Below are 27,921 nucleotides of genomic sequence, written 5' to 3'. Positions count from 1 at the left end.
TATTTTTTTTGAAGCTTAGCTTTGGCAAATCATACTGGAGAGAGTAAGATTTAAAGACAGGGAGTTTCCTTAAGATACTTAAATAAGTTACTAAGTTTTCTTTAGTAAAACAGGGCATTCATTAATAACCTAGTATCCATTTTATACTTCTTGTTCTAATGAACATTTAAGGTTCCACCCTTGACAGAGTGAAGGAAAGTAACACTTATGGCTTAAGACCTATGGCATCTGTAGTGACAGGATTGATGATGACTTTGCCAAAATTTACTGAGCCTTGTGATCCTAGAAAACACAAAGATTAATGAAACTGGAACATTTTCCTGTCCACAGCCATGGTTTGCTATGTAAAAGTATTCTTCTCCATATGATTTAGATAACATTAACAAATGTCTCCTTTGCTTACCTATAATAAGACCAGACACAGATCTGTATTTCCCATTCATTGCCTTATAAATGAACGGGTGAGCTGCTTTGGCTCCAAAGATTAGTCAGAACTAAATACTTGTCAACTGAAGTTTGGTTAAGATTCTCTACTATCCTCCATTCCCTGAACCACTCTGAGCTTGACGTATACCAACCCTTCCATAAGGGATCCTCTTGAGAATAGACTGGCTTTCAATGAAAAACATCAAATCATGCCATCCTTCCTCACACCACATTCACATAAAGTTTTGTAGTCTTTAATATGCTTCTTTGTAAAAACAAAAGCCCCTTTCTATCTAATCTTTGCAAAACTGGCAGATCTCTTGGTTAGAACATTCTCCCTATTGCAGTAAACTCTCCCCTCCTATTGCAAGAGTCTGTTTCCCCTGTTTTGGAATAAGCTTTCCCACTAAAGTCTCTCCTTATCTAGGTCCCGAGTTTGTTCCCTATTTGACAGTTTCTGGTGCTTGGATTGAGATTGGACCTCACCTATGGGCTCCCCCCATGTCCTTACAAGTTATGGGACTTTGCTGGTCCCTGAACTCCTCTGTTGCTTGTTGATTCTCAGATCCTTCATTGAGTTCAATCCTCAAACCGGTGTTCCAGACATATTGTCTGCTGCAGCATGATAGTTATTTAAATTTTTCCAGGCAAAGAGATTGTTTTTTCCCTTCTCTGAATCCTGTTCTGCTTTTCCTAGGTTCCCCACACCTGGGGACTATGCAGGGCATTTCCTCCTTTTCTTTGATGCCAGAGATTCTCTAAGGAATTCCCTTGGCTCCCTGTCCCAGGGATTGTATGAAGAAATTAATCAAGTAGAATCATCCCCCACATTCTTTAATGTTTGTTTGTTTGTTTTTTTTAATTCTCTCTTGAATAACTATGTAAATCTCATGAGTGACTCTATTTGGCACCTTCCCTCTTCTTTTTCCACTGACTTTATGCTTTGCTATTATAGCACTTATTCCATCTATTATCACACAGTAACTATAAACTTTTCTAAAGACAATCCAGAACAATAGTATCCTAGGGAAACTTGGGATGTCCGCAGACTGGCTCATTTAATCTTCACCCTTCTCATCATCCCTTCTTCCTTCCTGCCTCTCTTTGACCTTCATCTTTCCTCCAACCCCTTGAATCCTCTTATCTGACCCTTCAGCCTTCTCTACCCTTCTATCCACCCTTGCAAGACCTTTTCCTTCCCATTCCAGCCTCTCAATTCCCTATTGTCATTTAAGTCCTCTTCTCCTCAACAATTAGAGACTGGAAAAAAAAAAAAAAAAACTAGTTTGAAAACAAGATAGAATTTTGCCTACTCAGGTGGGCTTTGGAGACACCCAGATGGCCTCTTGGTTTCTCCTCAGTACTTTGCCCATATTCTCTATAAGAAAATCATTGTGGCAAATAAATTCTTAAAAGCTTTTCTCAGCAATTACGGATCAGAAGCAGGTAAAATCAACTTGTGTCATCTTCTAGTAAAACATTCCTCATAAAAATGTAAAAGTGAGTAAAGAATGATTAACCTTTTCTGTACAAACTAGTAAACTTTGTGTTTTCTTTTGTTTATAAATAAACATGGCTAAGGTTTTAAAATTTAAACTATAAGCTCTCTATTTTTATCTGTGTATGTGTATATAGGTACATGTAGTATTTTCTTAACTCTGGATGGTATTACCAAATTATATCATACAACCCCCTTCAAAGAGCTCTATTAAATACCACCCATATAAACATAAAATCCCTAGAAAGCAATGAAATTTAACTTACTCTGAAAATTTTTATTCTAACAGTAATTAGGTTGTAGAGAAGGTTAGCTTCCAGATAGTTTTCAAGGTTCGTCCATAATTTAAAATCTTAGACTTATGCTAAATTAAGTATACACGGTATATAGGATATGTTTTTACTGAAGAAAAAAAAGTATTTTTTTCTAAAGTAAATTAACTATTTATTCCAGTATGAGAAAGATGCACATATAGAAAAATACCCTGAAAGAATATGAAAAAATTGTGGGGTGTGTTCAAAAATAGGATTTTGTTTGTCACGGTAAAAGCTAGCTAAGATTTCATGGTCCAGTGGGCCTTAGGAAGCATCAATACAAACAAAGCTAGTGGAGATGATGGAATTCCAGCTGACTTATTTGAAATCCTAAAAGATGATGCTGTGAAAGTGCTACACTCAATATGCCAGTAAATTTGGAAAACTCAGTAGTGGCCACAGGATTGGAAAAGGTCAGTTTTCATTTCAATCCCAAAGAAAGTTCAAAATACTGCACAGTTGCATTTATCTCACATTCTAGCAAAATAATGTGCAAATTCTCCAAGGTAGGCTTCAATAGCTTGTGAACCGAGAATTTTCACATGTTTAAGCTGATTTAGAAAAGGCAGAGAAATGAGAGATCAAATTGCCAACATGCGTTGCATTATAGAAAAAGCAAGATAATTCCAGAAAAAATATCTACATCTGCTTCATATACTAGCTAAAGCCTTTGACTGTGTGGAACACAAAATTTACACAAAATTCTTAAAGACATGGGAATAGCAGACCACCTTATCTGTTCCTGAGAAATCTGTATACAGGTCAGGAAACAACAGTTAGAGCCAGGCACGGAACAATGGACTGGTTACAAACTGGGAAAGGAGTATGTCAAGGCTGTATTTTGTCACCCTGCTTATGCGAAATGCCAGGCTGGATGAAGCACAAGTTGGAATCAACACTGTGGGGAGAAGTATCAATAACTTCAGACATGCAGATGACACCATCCTTATGGCAGAAAGTGAAGAAGAACTAAAAAGCCTCTTGACAAAAGTGAAAAAGGAGAGTGTAAAAGCTGACTTAAAACTCAACATTCAAAAAATGAAGATCATGGCATCTGGTCCCATCACTTCATGGAAAATAGATGGGGAAATTATGGAGACAGTAAGAGACTTCACTTTCTTGGGCTCCAAAATCACTGTAGATGCTGACTACAGCCATGAAATTAAAAGGCACTTACTGCTTGGAAGAAAAGCTATGCTCAACCTAGACAGCATATTAAAAAACAGAGACATTACTTTCCCAATAAAAGTCCATCTAATCAAAGCTATGGTTTTCCAGTAGTCATGTATGGGTGTAAGAGTTGGACTATAGAGAAAGCTGACTGCTGAAGAACTGATGCTTTTGAACTGTGGTGTTGGAGTAGACTCTTGAGAGTCCCTTCAACAGCAAGGAAACCCAACCAGTGTATCGTAAAGTTAATCAGTCCTGAATATTCACTGGGAGGACTGATGCTGAAGCTGAAACTCCACTACTTTGCCTACTTGATGAGAAGAACTGACTCTTTGGAAAAGACTGCTGCTATTTGAAGGTGGGAGGAGGAGTAGGGGATAACCAAGGATGAGATGGTTGGATGGCATCACCAACTTGATGGCCATGAGTTTGAGCAAACTCCAGGAGATAGTGAAGAAAAAGGAAGCCTAGTGTGCTGCAGTCCATGGAGTCTCAAAGAATCAGACATGACTGAGCAACTGAACTAAATTGACGGTTTCATTTGGTTAATCCCTATATTTTAAAGTAATATTAAGTATGAAATATTATACTCATAAAAAACTGATTTTTGTTTTTGTTAAAATGTCAGCATTTCCTTAGATTACTACTAGTGTCTTCTTAATAAATTTGTAAAAAGATTTTCTTTACCTTCTGAGTTGTCTGCCTAGAAGGCAAAGATTCTATGTCTTCTCAAAATAGTTTCCAGTGTTTTATGTAGACTTTATTATACCCTTTATTATTTAGAGGAACAGTCTTTACACTTTTAAAAAGAAGCTATTTTTTTTTCTTTTTTGCAATTACCTGTATTTACTTTTATATGTTACCTCTTTATTTACTTTTAAAGACTTTTATTATTACTTCCGTAATCTAATTTAACAACTTTTGGCACTTTTCATTCCCAAATCAAATCTTAAATGATATATTTTCTTCACATCTACTACTGTCTTTGAGGTTTCCCCAAGGGCCCCTGGATATTCACAGAGGATATGTTATTTCACTTTGTAAAAAGAGAGGTGCCAAAAATAATTATGTTCGTTTGATATTTACTGAGATGCATGGGAAATATTGTCATATCATAAGAGATGCTTATCCTTCCTTAGGATTAATTTGTATGGGTAAAATGTTGCTAAATATAAATATTTAAGAAATTGTATAAAGTTGCAAGAGAGCCAGCATTGTCCTTACTGTTCATGATATTTTTGTATATTAGAATCCTGATGCTGCTTTGCCTAATTTAGGCAATCGTATGGTATTATCAGACATAATTTCAGTTTTTTAAAATGTTGCACACTATAGAAACAATCAAATTTTCTTGTTAATTGCCTTACTTTTTGTGATAAAGTTCCATCGGTCATTTCAAACTTCAATAATCTGTAAAGTTTAGTAAAACTTTAGTACTAAAGTGTCGTAAAGTTTAATAAACTTCAGTTCAGTTGCTCAGTGGTATCCGACTCTCTGTGACCCCATGGACTGCAGCATGGCATACTTGATGCTTCCCTATTCATCACTGACTCCTGGAGCTTACTCAAACTCATGTCCCTCGAGTCAGTCAGTGATGTCATCCAAACATCTCACCCTCTGTCGTCCCTTTCTCCTCATGCCTTCAATCTTTCCTAGCATCAGTGTCTTTTCTAGTGAGTCAGTTCTTCACATCAGGTGGCTAAAGTATTGGAGTTTCAGCTTCAGCTTCAGTCCTTCCAGTGAGTATTCCGGACTGATTACCTTTAGGATACACTGACTGGATCTCCTTGCACTCCAAGGAACTCTGCATTCTCCAACACCACAGTTCAAAAGCATCAATTCTTCAGCACTTAGCTTTCTTTATAGTCCAACTCTTACATCCATACATGACTACTGCAAAACCCATCACTTTCACTATATGGAACTTTGTTGGCAAAGTAATGTCTTTCCTTTTTAATATACTGTCTAGGTTGATCATAGCTTTTCTTCCAAGAAGCAAGTGTCTTTTTTTTTTTTTTTTTTTTTTTTTTTTTTGAAGCAAGCGTCTTTTAATTTCATGGCTGTAGTCAGCATCTGTAGTGATTTCAGAGCTCCAAAAGATAAAGGCTGTCACTGTTTTCATTGTTTCCCCATCTATTTGCCATGAAGTGATGGGACTGGATGACACAATCTTAGTTTCTGAATATTGAGTTTTAAGCCAACTTTTTCACTCTCCTTTTTCACTTTCATCAAGAGGCTCTCTAGTTCCTCTTTGCTTTCTGCCATAAGGGTGGTGTCATCTGCATATCTGAGGGTATCGATATTTCTCCTGGAAATCTTGATTCCAGTTTGTGCTTAATCCAGCCCAGCATTTTGCATGATGTCCCCTGCATATAAGCTAAATAAGCAGGGTGACAATGTGCAGCCTTGTACTCCTTTCCAGATTTGGAACCAGTCTGTTGTTCCATGTCCAGTTTTAAATGTTGCTTCTTGACCTGCATACAGATTTCTCAAGAGGCAGGTCAAGCGGTCTGGAGTTCCCATCTCTTTAAGAATTTTCCACAGTTTGCTGTGGTTCACAGTCAAAGGCTTTGATGTAGTAAATAAAACAGAAGTAGATGTTTCCTGGAACTCTCTTATTTTTTCGATAATCCAACAGATGTTGGCAATTTGATACCTGATTCCTCTGCCTTTTCTAAATCTAGCTTGAACTGCTTTTTCAGGATTCATGTACTGTTGAAGCCTGGCTTGGAGAATGTTGAGCATTACTTTGTTAGCTTGTGAGATAAGTGCAAAATTACAGTAGTTGGAATGTTTTTTGGCATTGCCTTTGTTTGCAATTGGAATGAAAACTGACCTTTTCCAGTCCTGTGGCCACTGCTGAGTTTTCCAAATTTGCTGGCATATTAGGTGCAGCACTTTCACAGCATCAACTTTAGGATTTCAAAGAGCTCAGCTGGAATTCCATCACCTCCACTAGCTTTGTTTATAGTGATGTTTCCTAAGGTCCATTTGATTTCACATTCCAGAATGTCTGGCTCTAGATAAGTGATCATGCCATTGTGGTTATCTGGGTCATGACGATTTTTTGTATAGTTCTGAGTATTCTTGGCACCTCTTCTCAATATGTTGTGCTTCTGTTAGGTACATACCATTTCTGTCCTTTATGGTGCCCATATTTACATGAAAAGTTCCCTTGGTATCTCTAATTTTCTTGACGAGATCTCTAGTCTTTCCCATTCTATTGTTTTCCTCTATTTCTATTCACTGATCTCTGAGGAAGGCTTTCTAATCCTTGCTATTCTTTGGAACTCTGCATTCAAATGGGTATAGCTTTCTTTTTTTCCTTTGCCTTTCACTTCTCTTCCTTTCTCAGCTTTTGTCCTCCTCACACAACCATTTTGCCTTTTTGCATTTCATTTTCTTGGGGATGGTCATGATCACTGCCTCCTGTACAATGTTCTGAACCTCCATCCAAAGTTCTTCAGGCACTCTGTCTATCAGGTCTAATCTCTTCAATCTATTTGTCACATCCACTGTATAATCATAAGGGGTTTGATTTAGGTCATACCTGAATGGTCTAGTGGTTTTCCCTACTTTCTTCAATTTAAGTCTGGATTTTTCAATAGGGAGTTCATGATCTGAGCCACAGTCAGCTCCCAGTCTTGTTTTTTTCTGACTGTACAGAGCTTCTCCATCTTGGCTGCAAAGAATATAATCAGTCTGATTTTGGTATTGACAATCTGGTGATGTCCATGTGTAGAGTCTTCTCTTGTGTTGTTGGAAGAGGGTGTTTGCTGTGACTAGTTCATTCTCTTGGCAAAACTTTGTTAGCCTTTGCCCTGCTTCATTCTGTACTCCAAGGCCAAATTTGCCTGCTACTCCAGGTATCTGTTGACTTCCTACTTACCATGCTGGTCCCCTATAATGAAAAAGACATCTTTTTTGGCTGTTCATTCTAGAAGATCTTATAAGTCTTCCTAGAACTATTCAACTTCAGCTTCTTCAGCATTACTGATCAGGGCATAGCCTTGGATTACTGTGATTTTGAATGGTTTGCCTTGGGAACAAACAGAGATCATTCTGTTATCTTCGAGATTGCATCCAATACTGCATTTCAGACTCTTTTGTTTACCATGAGAGCTACTCCATTTCTTCTAAGGGACTCTTGCCCACAGTAGTAGATGGTCATCTGAGTTAAATTCACCCATTCCAATCTGTTTTAGTTTGCTGATTCTTAAAATTTCTATCTTCACTCTTGCCATATCCTGTTTGACCATTTCCAATTTACTTTGATTCATGGATCTAACATTTTGGTTCCTATGCAGTATTGCTCTTTACAGTATCAGACTTTACTTCCATCACCAGTCACATCCGCAACTGGTTGTTGTTTTTGCTTTGACTCCATCTCTTCATTATTTCTGGTGTTATTTCTCCATGCTTCTCCAGAAGCATATTGGGCACCTATGGACCTAGGGAGTTCATTTTTCAGTGTCCTATCTTTTTGCCTTTTCATACTGTTCATGGGATTCTCAAGGCATGAAGGCTGAAGCAGTTTGCCATTTGCTTCTCCAGAGGACCATATTTTGTCAGAGCTCTCCACCATGACCCATCAATCTTGGGTGGCCCTACATGGCATGGCTTAGACAAGTCTTTGGTCCTTATGATCAATTTGGTTAGTTTTCTGTGAATGTGGTTTTCATTCTATCTGTGCTTTGATGGGTAAAGACAAAGTCTTATGGAAGCTTCCTGATGAGAGAGACTGACTGAAGCAGAAACTGGGCCTTGTTCTGATGGCAGGGACATGCTCAGTAAATCTTTAGTTTCAGCAGTGGCCTGTTGCAGGGTCGGAGGCCCTGAGTGTGGCAGCTTGTGCATGAGACCTTTTGAAGGAGGTCTCCATTTTCTTCATTACCTCCACCATAGTTTAGCCTCAGGTCAAACAACATGGAGGAAACACATCCAATCCATCAGTAGAAAATTGGATTAAAGACTTAATAAAGTAAAGATTAACAAAATTTTAGAGAGTCTTATTCTGATACTTTCATGATTGTGCTTGCAATCCACTATAGGCTGGAGTGCTTCACCTTCAACAAAAAAGTACTTTGTCAGAGGCTGATGTTAAGTTTTATGCCAGATACTTTGGGGTACAAGGTTCTGATGACACTGCTTCAAAAACTTAAAGATTCTATCATTGAATGGAGTAAGGGTTACTAGAATTGTAATTGAGAAGTGAATGGATTAATTAGATTGACAACCTAAGACGGTTGAGACAAAAATTAATTGCATTGGACTAAAAGAACTGAAAAGGGATGATTATGGGTTTCTCTTGGAATATTGCTGATGATTTAGTGCTCAATTTTCCAGAAATAAAAATCTTTTCTTTTCTCTTTAGATATTTATAACTTATAAGAATATAATACACTATGCTTTTTGTAAATGAGAATAAAACATGTATGCTTTTCTCCCTGACTGATCCATCCAGAATCTGGAATTTCTTATATTCTTATTTACTGGAAATATAATTATTTGCATGGGTTTGACAAGAATCTAGACCACTTGCTAATGGAGCATAACAGGAAACACTGGTTATGTAACCATAGTGGCTCCTTTGGTAGAGAATCTGCCTGCAATGCGGGAGACTTGGGTTCGACCCCTTGGTTGGGAAGATCCCCTGAAGAAGGGAAAGGCTGCCTACTCCAGTATTCAGGCCTGGAGAATTCCATGGACTGTATAGTCCATGGGGTCACAAAGAGTCGAACAGGACTGAGTGACTTTCATTTCACTTTCAATGGAAACATTGGTTATCTGAGTGGAATGCCATATTTAAGAATGTCAATTGATTCAGATATGACCAGACACTTTAAAAAGAACTAATAATGTTGACTTCATGGAATCAATGCTACAAATCCCTCTTGAGAAAACTGGCCGGGTGCTTGGCTTAAAGACTTTGCAGACTTACAGATAACTAAGGAATTAACTCCTTGGCATGTTGAGGACTTGTAGGATATTTTCAGTTCATTGAGAATAGAGAAATTTAGTAAAATCAATAGGTACTACAGGTAAAATTTCCTGTCAAGTTCTTGGCTTGGCTTCCTAGCCTCAAGAAACTTAAAAATCTAGAGACATTACTTTGCAAACAAAGATCCATCTAGTCATAACTATGGTTTTTCCAGTAGTCATGTATGGGTGTGAGAGTTGGACCATAAAGAAAGCTGAGCACCAAAGAAGTGATGCTTTTGAACTGCAGTGCTAGAGAAGACTCTTGAGTCCCTTGGACTACAAGGAGATCAAAGTAGTCCATCCTAAAGGAAATAAGTCCTGAATATTCATTGGAAGGACTGATGCTGAAGCTGCAGCTCCAATACTTTGACCACCTGATGCAAAGAGCCAAATCATTGGAAAAGACCCTGATGCTGGGAAAGATTGAAGGTGGGAGGAGAAGGGGATGACAGAACAAGGTGTTTGGATGGTATCACCGACTCAATTGACAAGCGTTTGAGCAAGCTCCAGGAGATGGTGAAGGACAGGTAAGCCTGGTGTGCTGCAGTCCATGGGGTAGCAAAGAGTAGGACAAAACTGATAGACTGAACAACAACACCATGCAATTTTCTAAAGAATCTTCCTGCAATACAGGAGCCCTGGGTTTGATCCCAGGGTCAGGAGGATCTCCTGGAGAAGGGAATGGCAACCCACTCCAATATTCTTGCCTGGAGAATTACATGGACAGAGGATCCTAGTGGGGTATAGTATGTGGGGTCATAAAGAGTCAAATACGACTAAGTGACTAGCACACACACACATTAATTTTCAGGCAACTGATAGATATGAAAAAAAATTGGTACCTACATATTATTTGGATTGAATTTCATTATCTTGGGCAGCATCAATCCTTACAAAAATTTCAAATCTTCCGGTTTCTGTCAATGTGTGGCAACAACTCTCCAAACAAACATGGACAAGTTTTCTCCCTCCCTCCTAACTTAATGACACTGAGAACTAAAACTAACACCCTAAATCATCATTAGAACTTTATGTTTCCTGTAGATCAACTTTTTTCCCAGATCTGAATAAGAATTGTGACATTAGGTTTACTAATTTGATATATACCTGAAAAGACTCATCATGGCAGCTAACCATGTGTGGGCTGAAATTTTCCCTGGAATAGCTTCAGCCTCTGTCAACTGAGAGAGTCTGGTAAATGTTCCAGTCATACATGTGTCTGTGTTGTAGAAAATATCACTAAGAGCTTCAACCTCTTAGCTTTAAGAACTCAGTGAGCAGTCCTGATAATTAACATATTTTAATCCACTAACCTCTTGAACTTTAATAAAAAAAAAACACCTTTTATGTTAATATTACTATTTTGCATATTAGGCATCCCTATATTAAAATACTTGAGATAATACAGTTTTCACTTCTTAGTACATAGCTCAATTGATTGTGCAGAAAAAAATGTCAACAAGAATCTTTAGGAGACTATTTCTTACACTCTACTTTGCCCCACTGAAAGATCTATGATTCCTCTGAGCTTTTTAGAAATTAATAAATATCATTAGTCCTGAAAAGAGGGAGGGACTGACAAATTGGAGTTTAACTAATCCTTGTGAATCTGGAAAACAAGAAAGTTAAACAAATCCTCATTATACTTTTCTGTTTGGAAGTGGCTTACTGCAAATAAACACTCTTCCTCTTATGATTTAGATATGACTCAGGGATGCCCCCTTGTTTACCCTATGACAAAGTCAGACTCAGACTACAAATACCCTTTCTTTGCTTCATAAGTGAATGGCTGAACTGTTTTGTCCTTATTGATCAATTAAAACAAAATCCTTGTTAACCAAACTTTGGTCAAGTTCTTTTTCTCTCTCAGACCCCTGAATTTTGACTCACAATCAGTCTGGACCAGCATACAAGCTTCTCTAAATTACCTACCACTTTATCAAGAATAAACTGACCTCAAAGTAAATCATTCTGTGGTCTACTATCCTATTATGCCACCATTGTTCATCTCACTTTCTCAAATTAAATTCTTTCTAGATTTGGTGACTCCTCCTTATTAAAATAAATAGATAAAGGCTTTTGCTTTTCTACTTAACCATTAAGAATCTTCTATATCTCATGGTCAGTGTATAGCCCCTATTTTAATAGGCCCTTCTCTAACTCTTCCAGTTATGCTTTGCAATATAGTTTCTCCTTATTTAAGTCTAAAGTTTTTTTTTTTTAATTTGACAAAGGGAATGCAATTTAACTAATATTGGGATTGTATATGACTTCAAACTGACATGCCCCAGTGACTTTTGAAGCTGTTTTAACTGCAAAATTCTTTGAGCAAATAGTGAATATAAGATTTCAGTGTGTAGAACATGCAATAAAGACTAATCATATGTGGACTTTAGGTTCCAAATAAGCAAAAATGGTGAATTTTGAATAATCAAAATTATCCTAAAAATAATTTATGAAAGTCTGTTCTTTTCAGATCAACACATAATTTCTTACTAAACAACAGAGATAAATTTTCCCCACATCATTGGATGAGTACTATTTTTTGTTCACTAGTGGTTGGCTTGAATTGAAAAAAAACATGTAAAAACCTTATTTTCTCTTTTTCAAATTCTGGAGTCACACTCTGCTGTAAAATACAGTGGAATAAAGAGTACACAGTGACCAAGAAAAATAACCTATCTGTAGCTCCCATCGCACACTGGGTATATGCTCACTGACTATCTAAAATCCAATTTTAAGAAATTAAAGGCATGTTTGATATGACAAAGCTGTTTTGTTGAAATAAGGGTAATAGGCTTATAGACTCACCCACTAAACCTTCCTGCTTCTCCTTAACTCTTAAGAATCCCTACATTCTATTAGGCATTTATTTATACCCTCTAATCTAGCATAGCCCCCTCTGATTATCTGATGTTGTATTTCAAATGTGAAAACAGAAAGCATTCTCACTTGCACATTAGCACACATATTCAGATCTTGTGTTATCTTTTTGATGAGATAACACATAAGCTTTATTACATATAAACTCTATCTAGGTGCACTTTGAGATCTATTGAAAACCACTTTGAATAAGGCTTAGAATTGTCAGGTCATTCTGAAGAGCCCCTAGAATTAGAAATACCTAGAGGCTATATTTCTCCTTTTGCATATCTTGCTAGCGTTGACATATTATGTTGACAATAAAATTTGTATGAAATTCTGTTAAAGTCACAAACATTAATTAAAAACCAAGCACAGAACAGTTGCTTCATCTTTTGATATAAGCTTAAGGATATTAACTTTGATATAAGTCCCTGCTCTCTGCCTATAGCATACATATATGTGCTCAGTCATGTCCTACTCTGCAACCCCCTGGACTGTAGTCCCCCAGGCTCCTCTGTCCATAGAATTTTCCAAGCAAGAATACTGGAGTGGGCTGCCATTTCCTACTCCAGAGGATCTTCCCAACCCACTGATCGAACCCACATCTCCTGCATTGGCAGACAGATTTGTTACCCTTATGCCACCTGAGAAGACCCATAGCATGGTAACAAGCAATTTTCATGAGGGTGAAGTTCTGGGGCCCTGAACAAAAGAAACTCAGGACCTAGAACATCACTCAGAAGGCTATCACTGGTCTCACTAAACTCATACTCTGTTTGTATATTGGGTCATCTTTCTAGTAAATCCTATAACATAGTCTTATCAATAGAAAGGTTTTTAATATCCCTTATGCCATTTAGTAAATTCCTCAACACAGATATAGATCATGACATTTAACGTTTTGCCTATCTATCCTGGATTAAGATCTAGGATCCACCTGAATAGATCTTCAAAAACTTATATTCCCAAATTGTATCCTGATTAGAAAACTTCAAAGTGAGCCTCAGTTGATGGTAAAGGGCAGGGAAGCCTGGCGTGCTGCAGTCCATGGGGTTGCAAAGAGTCAGACATGACTGAGCAGCCAAAAAAGTACCTTCCCCAGTGTACAAAATAATGTTAATTTATTCAGAATTATTTTAAAAAACCAGATCCAAGGAAAAAGCTAACAGATGTCCCAAATGTTATAGAATTTCTTTAGTAGCCATATAAGCATAGATTCAAATTATAGTTAGAAAAACATTTAGTCTAACTCTTTCATTTATTGATTTTGTTATAGTCAAACATACAATCTTCCCCAGAGTAAGGCATGAAGTCTAAGTAACTAGAACTCCTTCCTTCACCAAAAAATGAAGTTCTTTCGAGGAATTATCTAATGCAAAGGTTAAATATCTTGTTCTTCAGACTTTGTTTTCACCCTAAAAGTTTAGTTTTTTAAAAATTCTAATATTAATTTGTAAGAAAATTTCAAATTGTTGTAAATAAATTAATGGAAGGTATAATAAAAATTATAATATAAGCTTCCCTCCATATTTCTCACTAGTGAAATGACCCTTTAAGAGTCTTAATGCATATTCAGAAATTTTTCCCAGTCTTTTGCAAAATATTTGCCATTTGTAAGAAAAAACTGTTGTAATTAAATTTTCAAATTTCGTTTTTCTTATCTTACTTGGACATTTAATTTACCTCCTGATTTTGACTTCTTGTCATTTATACTTTATATCACAAGTTATTATATGATTTCACAATGTTGTATGTTTGTTTCCAGTGGGTTCCTGAGTAAATATCAATGTCATTTTGTTAATTCAGTTCAGTTCTTCAGTTGCTCAATAGTGCCCAACTCTTTGTGAGTTTTGGACTGCAGCATGCCAGGCTTCCCAGTCCATCACTAACTCCTGGACCTTATTCAAACTCATGTCCATTGAGTCAGTGATGCTATCCAACCATCTCATTTTCTGTTGTCCCCTTCTCCTCCTGCCTTCAACCTTTCCCAGCATCAGGGTCTTTTCTAGTGAGTCAGTCCTTCACATCAGGTGGTCAAAGTATTGGAGTTTCAGCTTCAGCATTAGTCCTTCCAATTAATATTCAGGACTGATTTCCTTCAGGATGGACTGGTTGGAACTCTTTGCAGGCCAAGGGACTCTCAAGAGTCTTCTCCAACACCACAGTTCAAAAGCATCAATTCTTCAGCATTCAGCTTTCTTTATAGTCCAACTCTCACATCCATACATTACTACTTGAAAAGCCATAGCTTTGACTAGACTGACTTTCTTGGCAAAGTCTCTGCTTTTTAGTAAGCTGTCTAAGTTGTTCATAGCTTTTCTTCCAAGGAGCAAGTGTCTTTCAGTTTCATGGCTGCAGTCTCATCTGCAGTGATTTTGGAGCCGCAAAAATAAAGTCTGTCACTCTTTCCATTGTTTCCCTATCTATTTTCCATGAAGTGATGGGACCAGATGCCATGATCTTAGTTTTCTGAATCTTGAGTTTTAATTCAACATTTTCATTCTCCTCTTTCACTTTCATCAAGAGGCTCTTTAGTTCTTCTTCAGTTTCTGCCATAAAGGTAGTGTCATCTACATATCTAAGGTTATTGATATTTCTCCCAGCAATCGTGATTCCAGCTTGTGCTCATCCAGTCTAGCATGTTAATTAAGTGATGTGAAATTAATTTATATTTTGATAAAATAAGTAGTCATTTTAAATTAGTGTATGTTGTTTCATATTTTATATTCCATAACAAGAAGTTAGAAAACAATTTTTAATCACTAAACTAGCTCTCTGAATATATAGATGCTGATTATTCTAAGTTGTCAAAATTTCAATGAAATTTCTATGAAATTTAAAAATACTAAGAGAACAGCAAATGCTACAATTTGGAGCTGGGAGGAATAATACAGTCTATAACATGTCTTATGATCACTACTTATTTCTAAGTAAACATGATTAAAACAAATTTATGAATATTTTAACATTTGTAATTCAATGATGTTTTGATCTGTAAGCATACATTAAACACACAAAAAATTTCAGTGCTTGATAAGGCAAATATTTCCTGGGAGATGATACTTTTTCTTTTCCTATATGCATTATTAATTATTAGATAAGTAAGACCAACGTGCTTTGAAAGGGCTCATCATAAAGTGTCAAGGCACTAGATAATAAATCAATGGTTACTTAAATGATTGTTTTCCTCTGAGGGAAAATATGTTTTGGTTTGGAGGCCTAACTTCATTATGCTTCAGTACATACTGAGTGAAAACACTATTTCCATCATTAACGTGTTTATAAAAGCTTTTTGTTGTCTGCACTGGAAAGTCATTCAGTTGAATTTTTTTCTTATGATGCATAATCTGGCAGTAAATACTAATGAGCTCAGAAGCATTTGTAGACATTCAAATGTTAACTAAATTTTTAAAGAGGAATACATTTAACAATACTATTAATTATTATGAATTATTATCTTACATCAAGCAGACATGTACATAAATTCAATTTTTTAAACTGAAAACACCAGTTTCTCCTCATACACATATTACACTGTTCAAGGAGAATTTTCAGTAGTTTGATATCACTACAATGATCACTGCTGTTTGATATTTTCGAGTTTGCTGAGTTTTCCTGTCTATTGCTCTGTTTCTTTAAAGATATTTCCAGAAAGTAGCAGAATAACTAACATTTGAGCTATGATTGCTACCACATTTGGCCTGTAAAAAGATAAACTCTTAATATTGATTATTTATCAATACTCAAACTCAAATATATTTACTTTTGTAGCTATTTGTAGTAATACACTCTGTCATTTGCTTTACAATATTTCAGTATATATTAATGTGATTACATATTAAAGTCTATTTTATCTTCAGTTTATTTCAGTTCAGTCACTCAGTCGTGTCTGACTATTTGTGACTCCATGAATTGCAGCATGCCAGGCCTCCCTGTCCATCACCAACTCCTGGAGTCTACTCAAACTCATGTTCATTGAGTCAGTGATGCCATCCAGCCATCTCATCCTCTGTCATCCCCTTCTCCTCCTGCCCCCAATCCCTCCCAGCATCAGGGTCTTTTCCAATGAGTCAACTTTTCACATGAGGTGGCCAAAGTATTGGAGTCTCATCTTTAGCATTAGTCCTTCCAATGAACACCCAGGACTGATCTCCTTTAGAATGGACTGGTTGGATCTCTTTGCAGTCCAAGGGACTCTCAAAAGTCTTCCAACACCACAGTTCAAAAGCATCAATATTTTGGTGCTCAGCTTTCTTCACAGTCCAACTCTCACATCCATATATGACCACAGGAAAAACCATAGCCTTAACTAGATGGACCTTTGTTGGCAAAGTAATGTCTCTGCTTTTGAATATGCTATCTTGGTTGGTCATAACTGTCCTTCCAAGGAGTAAAGCGTATTTTAACTTCACAGCTGCAATCACCATCTGCAGTGATTTTGGAGCCCAATAAAATAAAGTCTGACACTATTTCCACTCTTTCCCCATCTATGTGCCATGAAGTGATGGGGCCAGATGCCATGATCTTCATTTTCTGAATGTTGAGCTTTAAGCCAACTTTTTCACTCTCCTCTTTGACTTTCATCAAGAGGCTTTTTAGTTCCTCTTCACTTTCTGCCATAAGGTTGGTGTCATCTGCATATCTTAGAGGCTATTAATTGAAATGCTCTGAAATCTTACCTGCAATCTACACACAAATAAAAATTACAAATTAAAGTTTTACATTCTTGTGTTTAATTGAAAAGGATACATAGCATACATAAAAATTAATGAGGAGAAACCTCAGAGTTGGAAGACTTTCACTGCCTGCAATGATAGCAGAAGCCAACAGGAAAAAGAAAGACTTTCTTTCCTGGATAGGACTCAACCAATGAAAAGTCATAAACTCTCTGTTTGCAATAGCTCTCCCAACCTCCTTTTTCTTACTATAAAAGTGTTCTTTTCTTGCCCTCCAGGAACTTGCACGTGATACATCTGCTGCTCCCAAATAAACCCATCTTTACTGGATAAATGTCTGCTATATTGTTTACTTAAGGTAAACACACATTAAGGAATATATATATATATCAGATATATAACATTAAATATTATTTTTTAAAGATATTTTCATTCTTAGATTTAAGACATATAGTGAACTGTGTTATAATGTTAATAGATAAACGCTTTTTAATATGTACAGAACTCATACACACTTCTATGTGGTATAGTTTCAAGACCACAATATCTTAATCATTTGTTTCTTTGGGCACTTGATTGGAATAGATTTTTCTCAAACCATGAAGCTTTAGGAAAGGGAAGAGCAGGTAATCTGTTGTGGAAGCAAGTGCCATGGAACATGAAAGCTCAGGATTCCTATTTGCTATAATGAGGAATTCTTTTTCTGGAGTTGGTTTCTCTAGGGTTGTTGCTTTTTACACCCTGTCTGTGATTGGCTATATGCAAATGATAAAACATCAAGATGTTAATCATCGATATAATCAATCATCAGCTGATGCTGACTCTGCTACCTACACCTACTTGCTGTGTTACAAATATGCAAATTAGAAAAATCCCAGTATATTGGCAAGGAAAAATACCCTCACCAGGATATAGGTAGCCCTCCTGAGCTGAAACTGAAGAGGTGCTGCCACCAGAACTGGTAGTAGAGCTAAAATTCATCTACTCTCATGCTCTATAAGAGAGAGGTAATTAAAGCTTAAAATGTTTTTCAGTAGTGGCCCATAATAACCTTAAGCCTGTTACTTGATTTCTACATAGTTAACCTAAGCACATTATGTTTGAAAGGAGGAAACTACCTGCATTTCCTTTTCCCAATTAGTTTGTAAATTCCCTGACTCCAGAGGGCTAATCTAATATTGCTTTTATATCATTTTGCTTAATCAACATAATTTATCAAGGCATACTATTACAATTGAGGTTTGATTTGCTCAATATCTGTTTGCCATATGTTTTATTACAGATTTTCCTATATTAGCCATGTTAAGGATGCCTATGTCTTGATTCATATTATATTTTATTATATTAAAGGCTCAGTCTTAATGCTATTATTTTGGGAAGACCAAAAAACTTCTGAAATGACAGACTAAAGACTATAGACAATGACATCAAAAAGTTATATGTATTAAGTTTAATCTTAATTATCATGGTTCATTTCCTAAATTTAAAAAATTTGAGCCATATTTCTATCTTGCATTTTTCAGATATTTGAACACAGTTATAAGTGCACCTACACATACACACTGTAGGATGATTAGATGTAATCAAATGGATAATGAAAAGCTACATAATTTATTCTGTATGAAATTTGAGAATTTATGTAGTTTTAAAGATTAAAATGTATAAATTCTGGATGGGACAATCATCTTGGCAGCCATAATTCTTTCTGTCCTATAGAAATCTTAAAATGTGATAAATATTTAAAAATATCCTGCAAATGAATCAGATAGAGTGAATAGTCATGTCAAATTTATTATTTATAAAATTTACTTCTGATATTTAATGGAGATAAAATTCATTTAAAAGTAGAAATTTAACATATAATATTTGTGAAGCAGTAGTCTATATAATGGGCTTTCCTGGTGGCTCAGATGGTATAGATTCACCTGCAATGTGGGAGACTCAGGCTTGATCCCTGGGTCGTGAAGGTCCCCTGAAGGAGGGCATGGCACCCCACTCCAGTATTCTTGCCTGGAGAATCCCCGTGCACAGAGGAGTCTGGTGGGCTACAGTCCCATGGAGTTGCAAAGAGTCAGACACGACTGAGTGACGTCCACACACATATATAAGACTTTATGTATATGTTCATACATATACATGTATGGGTATATACATATATATGTATATATAAACACATTTTTAACATACAAATATATATTACTTATATATATGCAAATATATAAAACTTTATTGCCCAGTAGTAACTTTGCTTGCTAAACAGCTTGAACTTACAATAATAACTGAATAAGTAATGTTGTTTACGATATTTCTCACTTCTTATATTTAATAAAATGACCTTGAAATTTTAAAGTGAAAGATTCTTAATCTCTTGGTAAGCAGAGAAGATGATTCATTAATCTAAAGATAGCATAATAAGTCCTGATAATAATAAATTGTATAATAAATATATTAGCCTAAAGAGGTATGGTATTATTTTCCATAAGACCAAATAGTTTTGACTGCAGGAGACAAGGGTATATGAAAAAGTCTTTGATATTTCTAAGCATTATTTTATTATCAAAATAAAACAAGGCCATGAATTTTCACGTATAAGTTTGATATATATCAGAGAATTGTGTGTTTCATTTGAAATTGGATTAGATAGTCTAAATTTATCACTAACCAGGGTCTTCTTTGTGTCAGATATGTTTAATTTCTTCCCCATGCCTCTTTTTCCTTTATCACTTGATTGTATTTCAGTTTCAACTGCTCCCTTTAATATCTGCTCTGGAGTCAAGGCTGGAATTCCTTTCAGAATTTCACCTTTAAAGTGTGCACATGTCACTTTCATAGCAGATGGTACTGGAGGGATATTGCAGGAAGAAGGAGGCTTCTGTTGCAGATTCTTGTTGCTGCACAACTAGTCAGCAGCATGGATGTGAAGATAATCAGCTCCAGCCATGATCCCTTGGTAAACTAAAAAAAAAAAGGCTCAGACTGTTGGATGACCACCTTTCTGTGTGTGGAAGCTGGCACTCTAGACCTGTTCACAGTGGTGCTTTGACTATCTCTACATGGCTACTGCCCTGGAAATCTGTCCCCTGAGGCCCTACCAATGTGCATGTAACAAGCAAGCTTCAGGCCATAAATTGCAGAGACGTAACAACTTTCTCTTCCTGCCCATAAAATCAGCAGGAGCTTACCTGTAGTTCAAAGGATTGCTTCCTGATTGCCTAGTTCTAACCTGAGCAACACATTGAGTTTTTAAGTCTCTGATGGGTTCTGTGCCATGGTTTGAAAAGTCTAGTTTTTGGCAAAGCTAACTCCATTACTCTGAGCAGAATTAACCAACTCTCTCTTCTGTATACGACAGTAGTTTCCTTATTTTTTTTACAGTTTTATATTCACATTGCAATTGTCTGTTTACTTGTCTGCTTTCCCTCCTAGAATGTGTGATATCTTTAAGTGAGAGGTACGTTTTCTATAGTTATCTGTATTTCCTTTTTCCTTGTTTAATAAACATTACTAACTTGCCACACTAATAGTCTGAAAATTCACATGGGCTGCACAGTAAGTCCAAATATGTTTAATACATGGTGCACAAAATATTTTATTTTACCTAGAAGCAATCCATTTAGAGGAGTTCATGAGCCCATGCAGTTGTAAATGTAGATGAACAATAATAAGAAGCAGAAAAATAAATTGTCAAAGGAATTCTGTAAATTATTTGCCATTTTTTTTCTGTATTAGGCTTTTGCCTTGAAGTGAACATGATTGTTTCTGTATGTGTCTACAGAAGAATTAGTTATAGAAGTAAAAAAAAAATCATATATTCCCTTTGGCTCTGTGCAAAAAAATAGGTGCTTTATATAAAGCATGTACTTTAAAGTCAGTTAAATGTTACAGATGAATTCTGTTTTACCAACACAGTCATCAGTATAACTTCAGAAGCATCATTACGTATTACATATTTTAAGGTTATTGCTAATGATCGTTAATCACTAATTTTTATGTAATAGATAATTAAAATACATTCCCTCATAGGAAAGATGTAACTAACATCAAGATAAATTTAGTATCTTCACACACAGAATCCTGACTCTCAAGCAAATAAAGTCATTCCAAAGTTCATAACAAGGTTCTTTTTCACCTCTTTGTAAAAGTGGTAAAGTAAAACTTAACTGGTTTGAGTTTTCCTATTCACTTAAGGAAATAGGATAACCCGATTAACAATAAAACCTCTATATATGATCATTCTGGGTATAAATGAGGCCTGAGATGTTAAGAGCTATGTAAATTCAAAGACTACTGGACTGAAAAGCAGAAAGAAATCTAGCCTGGAAATCTAATGTAGAATTTATTGGTGTTTTTCTCACTTGAACATTAGTCAGCTATGCCAGTGTCCTTGGACATGTTATTAAAACTTTCTGGGTTAAATATGGAGGTTGGAACAAATAATCTACAAAAGTCCTTCCAGTATTATTAACTATTTTATTTTTTTCAAATCTGTAAAATCCATTGATCACCCACAGTGAAGAAGTTAATGTTTTTTTTCTGTGAAAGTGAAAGTCACTCACTGGTTTCTGACTCTTTGCGACCCCATGGACTATACAGCCTGTGGAATTCTCCAGGCCAGAATACTAGAGTGGGTAGTGTTTCCTTCTCCAGGGGATCTACCCAACCCAGGGATCCCTTCTCCAGGGGATCTTCCCAACCCAGGTCTGCTGCATTGCAAATTCTTTACCAGCTGAGCCACAAGGGAAGCCCCAAAATACTGGAGTCAGTAGCCTATCCCTTCTCCAGGGGTTCTTCCCGACCCAGGAATTGAACTGGAGTCTTCTGCATTCCAGGTGGATTCTTTATTAACTGAGATATTGCAAATAATGGTTAATTATATTACCCAAAAGAGCACACACTTTAGATTAAAATAAATAATGCATTTATTTCTTCCTTTTCTCTTTTCTCCTTCCTTTCTTCCATTCTTTCTTCCCTTCTTCCATCTCTCCTTTCCCTCTCTCTCTCTCCTTCCCCCTCTTTCCCTCCTTCTGAATTGAATAATTTAAAACAATAAAAATCTGAAAGATGAGAATAGACTAAATGCAGACTTGAATTAGGGCACATGATTTCTCCCTGTTACATATTAACAATCAAGTAACAGGGAAAATCATGAGAATAATTTTGTCAAAATCTCTCCTAAGCATGGACATTTTATAGCATAAATATTTAACAATACATTTGAGTTTCTTTGTACCAAAAGTAAGCATCACAATTTGGAAATTACACAAGCCCCATTATTAAAAAGAAGCCTTTTAATAATATGCTATTCTTTTTTCTAAACTAAATAAAAAACACTTCCTACAAAATCCTTATAAAAAGTTTGAGAATAGCAAAATTTAAAAAATCCATTAGCAACATTTAGATTTTAATTAATGCTAAAGACATTTTTAAAACAAGCATACCAATTCAGTTCAAAAACCAGAAGCAACATTTTAAATCATTATCTTATGAATAAAATTTTGTAGGGATTGTGCATAATATTGGGTAAGAATATTGTTTTCTGAAGTCTAAGATATAACTTGGAAGAGTTAATGAATATAAACCAGATGTTATAAACCCAAATGCCTATAGAGAACAGGCTGGAACAATGTCTGAAAAGGTCTAAAAACTAGAACTGTGTGAGTAGCAGAGACTGAGTGGACCAGGAGGGCACAAGTTCATACAGAGAGGGTAGCAACAGCCTGACTCCAGGAAATTTGTTCTGAAGTGACCTGGTCAGATTTTAAAAACAACTTGGACAAAAAATTAAATTGCAAAATATTTTAACCAAATTAATAATTGTAATAATACTATTTTATCATCTTTAAGTAATTTACATTCCTTTTACAATTAACCTACATCAGCTCTTACTTTGGAGCAAAAGAGTGAGGTCAGAAAAAAATTAATATTATTGCTGGTTTGCTGTAAAGGAAATTAAATGAACTTATGAGACTTGTTCAAGGTCAAGTCTGGTATTTAAATCAAAGCTGTTAGGGTCCCCTACTCATGCATATCCTGTTATATCACACAGCACTTTCTGATTTGGATTTAGGATTTTACAAATATCTATCGAGGGGGAAAAAAAAAACAAAACTGCTGTTATTGTTTAAACTTTAGCCCACAGTGAGGATATAATATCAGTAAAAGACATGTTTCCCATTAACAGGTCCTAGAACATTGATGTATAAAAAAGTATACACATAGACAATGCAAACAAGAAGATACCAAAGAATATGCAATTATGGAGTAATTTTCAGTTCAGTTCAGTTCAGCTGCTCAGTCATGTCTGACTCTTTGCGACCCCATGAGTAGCAGCACACCAGGCCTCCCTGTCCATCACCAACTCCCGGAGTTCACTCACACTCACGTCGGTGTGTGTATATATACATATGTATATATATACACATATGTGTATGTAATATATGTGTGTATATACATAGATATAATAAAAGAGAAAAAATCTAAATAACACATTAAAATACAGCTGAAAATGTGCACCACATCCTCGTTATGCCAGTAATCAGCCATAGTTGAGGGACCTGCTTGTTGGACAGCAATGAGAAACTGTAAACTCACATTATGGAAAGAAAGAATGAAATGGGGAAAGAAGGAATGAATTCTTCACTTCTTTTTGCTTGAGTAACCTCACCATTAATACAACCATCAGAAGACATATTTTAAGATGAAATGCATCCTGTAGTATGTGTATATATATATATATATATATATATATGCTGCTGCTATTAAGTCACTTCAGTCGTATCCGACTCTGTGTGACCCCATAGACAGCAGCCCACGGGGCTCCTCTGTCCCTGCGATTCTGCAGTCAAGAATACTGGAGTGGGTTACCATTTCCTTCTCCATATACATATATATGTGTGTGTATATGTATATATATATATACACATTATATATATATATGTGTGTGTGTATATATATATGTGTATATATATATGTATATATATATGTGTGTGTATATGTATATATATATATACATTATATATATATAATAAAATGATATGTTTATATCCCTAGGATATAAATAATTATATCCTAATAACTATTCCTATTAGCCTAGAGCTTGCAATCTATGAAACAGGTCTCCCTATATCTACATTTCTATAGATAAGAATACTACAAATTAGAACTTGCTGAGAAAATTGTCTTGTGAACTTGACAAAAGCAGTTTCAAAGTTGTTAAGTGTTGGCTCTCAGAAATGTCAACATTCTGGCTATCCTACTTATTTGCTGGTAGTCTTGAGAGTCCCTTGGACTGAAAGGAGATCCAACCAGTCCATTGTGAAGGAGATCAGCCCTGGGATTTCTTTGCAAGGAATGATGCTAAAGCTGAAACTCCAGTACTTTGGCCACCTTATGCGAAGAGTTGACTCATTGGAAAAGACTCTGATGCTGGGAGGGATTGGGGGCAGGAAGAGAAGGGGACAACTGAAGATGAGATGGCTGGATGGCATCACTGACTTGATGGACGTGAGTGTGAGTGAACTTCGGGAGTTGGTGATGGACAGGGAGGCCTGGCATGCTGCGTTTCATGGGGTTGCAAAGAGTCAGACATGACTGAGCAACTGAACAGAACTGAACTGAGCAGAAAGAGAAGAGGAACTAAAAAGCCTCTTGATGAAAGTGAAAGTGGAGAGTGAACAAGTTGGCTTAAAGGTCCACATTTAGAAAACGAAGATCATGGCATCTGGTCCCATCACTTCATGGGAAATAGATGAGGAAACAGTGGAAACAGTGTCAGATTTTAATCACTGCTGATGGTGATTGCAGCCATGAAATTAAGACGCTTACTCCTTGGAAGAAAAGTTATGACCAACCTAGATAGTATTTTCAAAAGCAGAGACATTACTTTGCCAACAAAGGTCCATCTAGTCAAGGCTATGGTTTTTCCAGTGGTCATTTATGGATGTGAGTATTGGGTTGTCAAGAAAGCTGAGTGCCGAAGAATTGATGCTTTTGAACGGTGGTGCTGGAGAAGACTCTTGAGAGTCCCTTGGACTGCACGGAGATCCAACCAGTCCATTCTGAAGGAGATCAACCCTGGGATTTTTTGGGAAGGAATGATGCTAAAGCTGAAACTCCAGTACTTTGGCCACCTCATGGGAAGAGTTCACTCATTGGAAAAGACTCTGATGCTGGGAGGGATTGGGGGCAGGAAGAGAAGGAGACGACAGAGGATGAGATGGCTGGATGGCATCACTGACTTGATGGACGTGAGTCTGAGTGAACTCCGGGAGTTGGTGATGGACAGGGAGGTCCGGCATGCTGCGATTCATGGGGTTGCAAAGAGTCGGACACGACTGAGGGACTGAAATGAACTGAACTGAACTGAAGTGGGCAATTTTATTCATATTTTGGGCCTCAGTGATGGGTTTAGAGATGTCTCAAAGAGAAAATGAAATATACCTATTTAAAACTTAGCACAGTGAGACACCTTAGCACGTGTAAGTGTCAAATAATGTGGAGATTGCTCTGCTGACTCCTTGCGCTGCGTGCTCAGTTGCTCCGTCATGCCTGACTCTGCGGCCCCGTGGACTATAGTCCGCCAGGCTCCTCTGTTGGTGGAATTTTCCACCCCTTCCCCCAAAGTGGAGTAACATTTCCCCAATTGCTGCCTCACACAGCTCAATGGTCAGCCTTCTCTGAGACTATCCTCAGCTGAGAAGCGAGGCCTCAACTAAGTCATGCCCACTTTCCCAAATGAAAGCAGCCAAATCCTACCACTACTTGACATGTCATTGACCACGGCCTCACAAGGCTGCACAGTGAATGGTTATCCTAGCTCCAGAATTCTATGGAGGCTCAGCTGAGACTATGCTGCAGCCCAGTTTTGCTTTGTCTTCAGTCCTGTTTCCTTCCCTTTCCTAGTAGGTCCACATACTGAGAGAGATCCCCAAATAACTTCCTATAAAATGATCTTGGTCTTAGAAACTGCTTCCCCAGGAATTCAACCTAAAACACCTAAGTTTCACATTTTGACTCTCAAAATTGTGTATATTAAAATAATTAAAATGGTTTAAAACTAATTTTTACTGTCGAAACTTTTAAACATCATGTCTTTAAGGTATGTAACATATATATTCATTTCTTTATCTGATAGTCTCATTTTATGACCTGAATTCTTTGGAATATGTGATACTTTACACCCTTATTGTTTTAGGTCCATAAAGCAAGACTACTAGTATAAACTAGCCCCATGGCTCCTTTTAAGGCTGAACTGGGAAAATCAATTAAGAACTTAAACTGACCTCAGAATATCCTGCAATGTTCATTTAGAATTCAGTGGTTTATACACTGTCTTCTCCTGCTTCCCTTTCATAAATACCTATAACATTGTTTCTAAAAATATTTTGAAACTAATTTTCCTCTCATGCCAATTTGTTCATTTCAGTCTCAGATTCTAATTAGAAAAAAAAAAATCTATAGTTCTGTTTTCAGCTCAGAAATGTACAAATTTTAAACAAATACAAATTTTTCTGAAATGTCGAGACCGACTCAACAAGCAAGGTTTCTGAAAGCGCAATAAGGTGGGAGAATGAGAAACAAGACACAAGAATTCAATGAAAAGCGAGGATCAGGGGACCAACACTGCTCCAAAGTGAAGGTGCCAAAACTGAATCCAAGCCAACTTTATTATACACTCAGCCATGAAGGAAAGTTAAACTATAACTCATGTGGCCTTCAGGGCCAAAGACCAAAGTGATCAGTAACAACTGAGTGACTAAAAAACAGTAATCAATAACAAATCAGTAACTAAGACTAATATTCTTATCTATAGATTTTCCAACAGATACATAAAACATGTGACTCTGGATGCCAGTTAGCATCCAGTTTATTAATAATTATAAATTTCTTTTGCGGCCCTTGCCAGGACCTACATTTCTTTTATTCTTCCTGTCTCCTACAGTGAAAAAAAAAAACATACAACAAAATATAATAAATTTGTAGAATCATTCAATCACATTAAATTTATTCTAGGATCCTGACATGAAAGAAAAATTCATACAGACTCTCAAAAAAAGAGCGTGATTAATGTCATCACTTCAACCTATTTAGTTGAATTCTATTCACCTCAAAACTTGGATAAATTGCCAACTTTTAAAAGTCAAAGTACAAAATTTTATTTTTTGAATTCTCTAATGATAAACTCTACTTTTTCGTTGAAAGTTGTCCCAGAACTGTTAGTAGTCTCAGGATGTAAAAGTCATTTTTCATCAAACAGGATTCTAAACATTCTGCATATCTTGTGTTTGTGAATCTGAGAAGCATATGTCTGTCAAAACAATGTAAAGAAATATATTTAACATTTAGTTGTATATATTTCAAATTTGTTATTTTATTTATTTTTTATTATTATTTTTTTAATTTTTATTTTTACTTTATTTTACTTTACAATACTGTTATTTTAAAATATAAATGTGTTCATTATAGAATAATTAAAATTTGAAATAAATGCTGTTCAAGTTGTCAATATATATACTACTCTTTTAACATATATGTATATTAAAACAAAATGTTTAATAAATTTGAATGTTAAAATAGTCCTGAAGAACATTTTGTAGATGCTGGTTGTTCTATGTAAATAATTCAGTGCTTTGCCCTATTAAAAAGTTAATACTGATAGAATGATATGCTAACTGACATTTTCTAACTGATAGAATCCTTTCAACAGCACTGCAATGTATAAATTCTCTTAGACAACTATCGATATAAGTGACTTTTGCTCATCTTAGGGATATTCAATTAATTATTTATAATCTTTGGTTCTAAATTTTCATTTGCACTCTGGTAGATCAGGATTTTATGTTGATTATTAACAGAATGAATTTAAGGAGAAAAATACATATTCTTTTTCTATTCTGAGAATTCTGAATTACTTCCTATAAGTTTCAGCAGTTAGTTCTTATGTCTACATAACAAAATGAGACTGAGAATTTGAGACAGAATACATATACTT

Source organism: Budorcas taxicolor, chromosome 6, assembly GCF_023091745.1.
Source record: "Budorcas taxicolor isolate Tak-1 chromosome 6, Takin1.1, whole genome shotgun sequence".
Taxonomy (NCBI): domain Eukaryota; kingdom Metazoa; phylum Chordata; class Mammalia; order Artiodactyla; family Bovidae; genus Budorcas; species Budorcas taxicolor.
Note: the sequence above shows the minus strand (reverse complement) of the source record.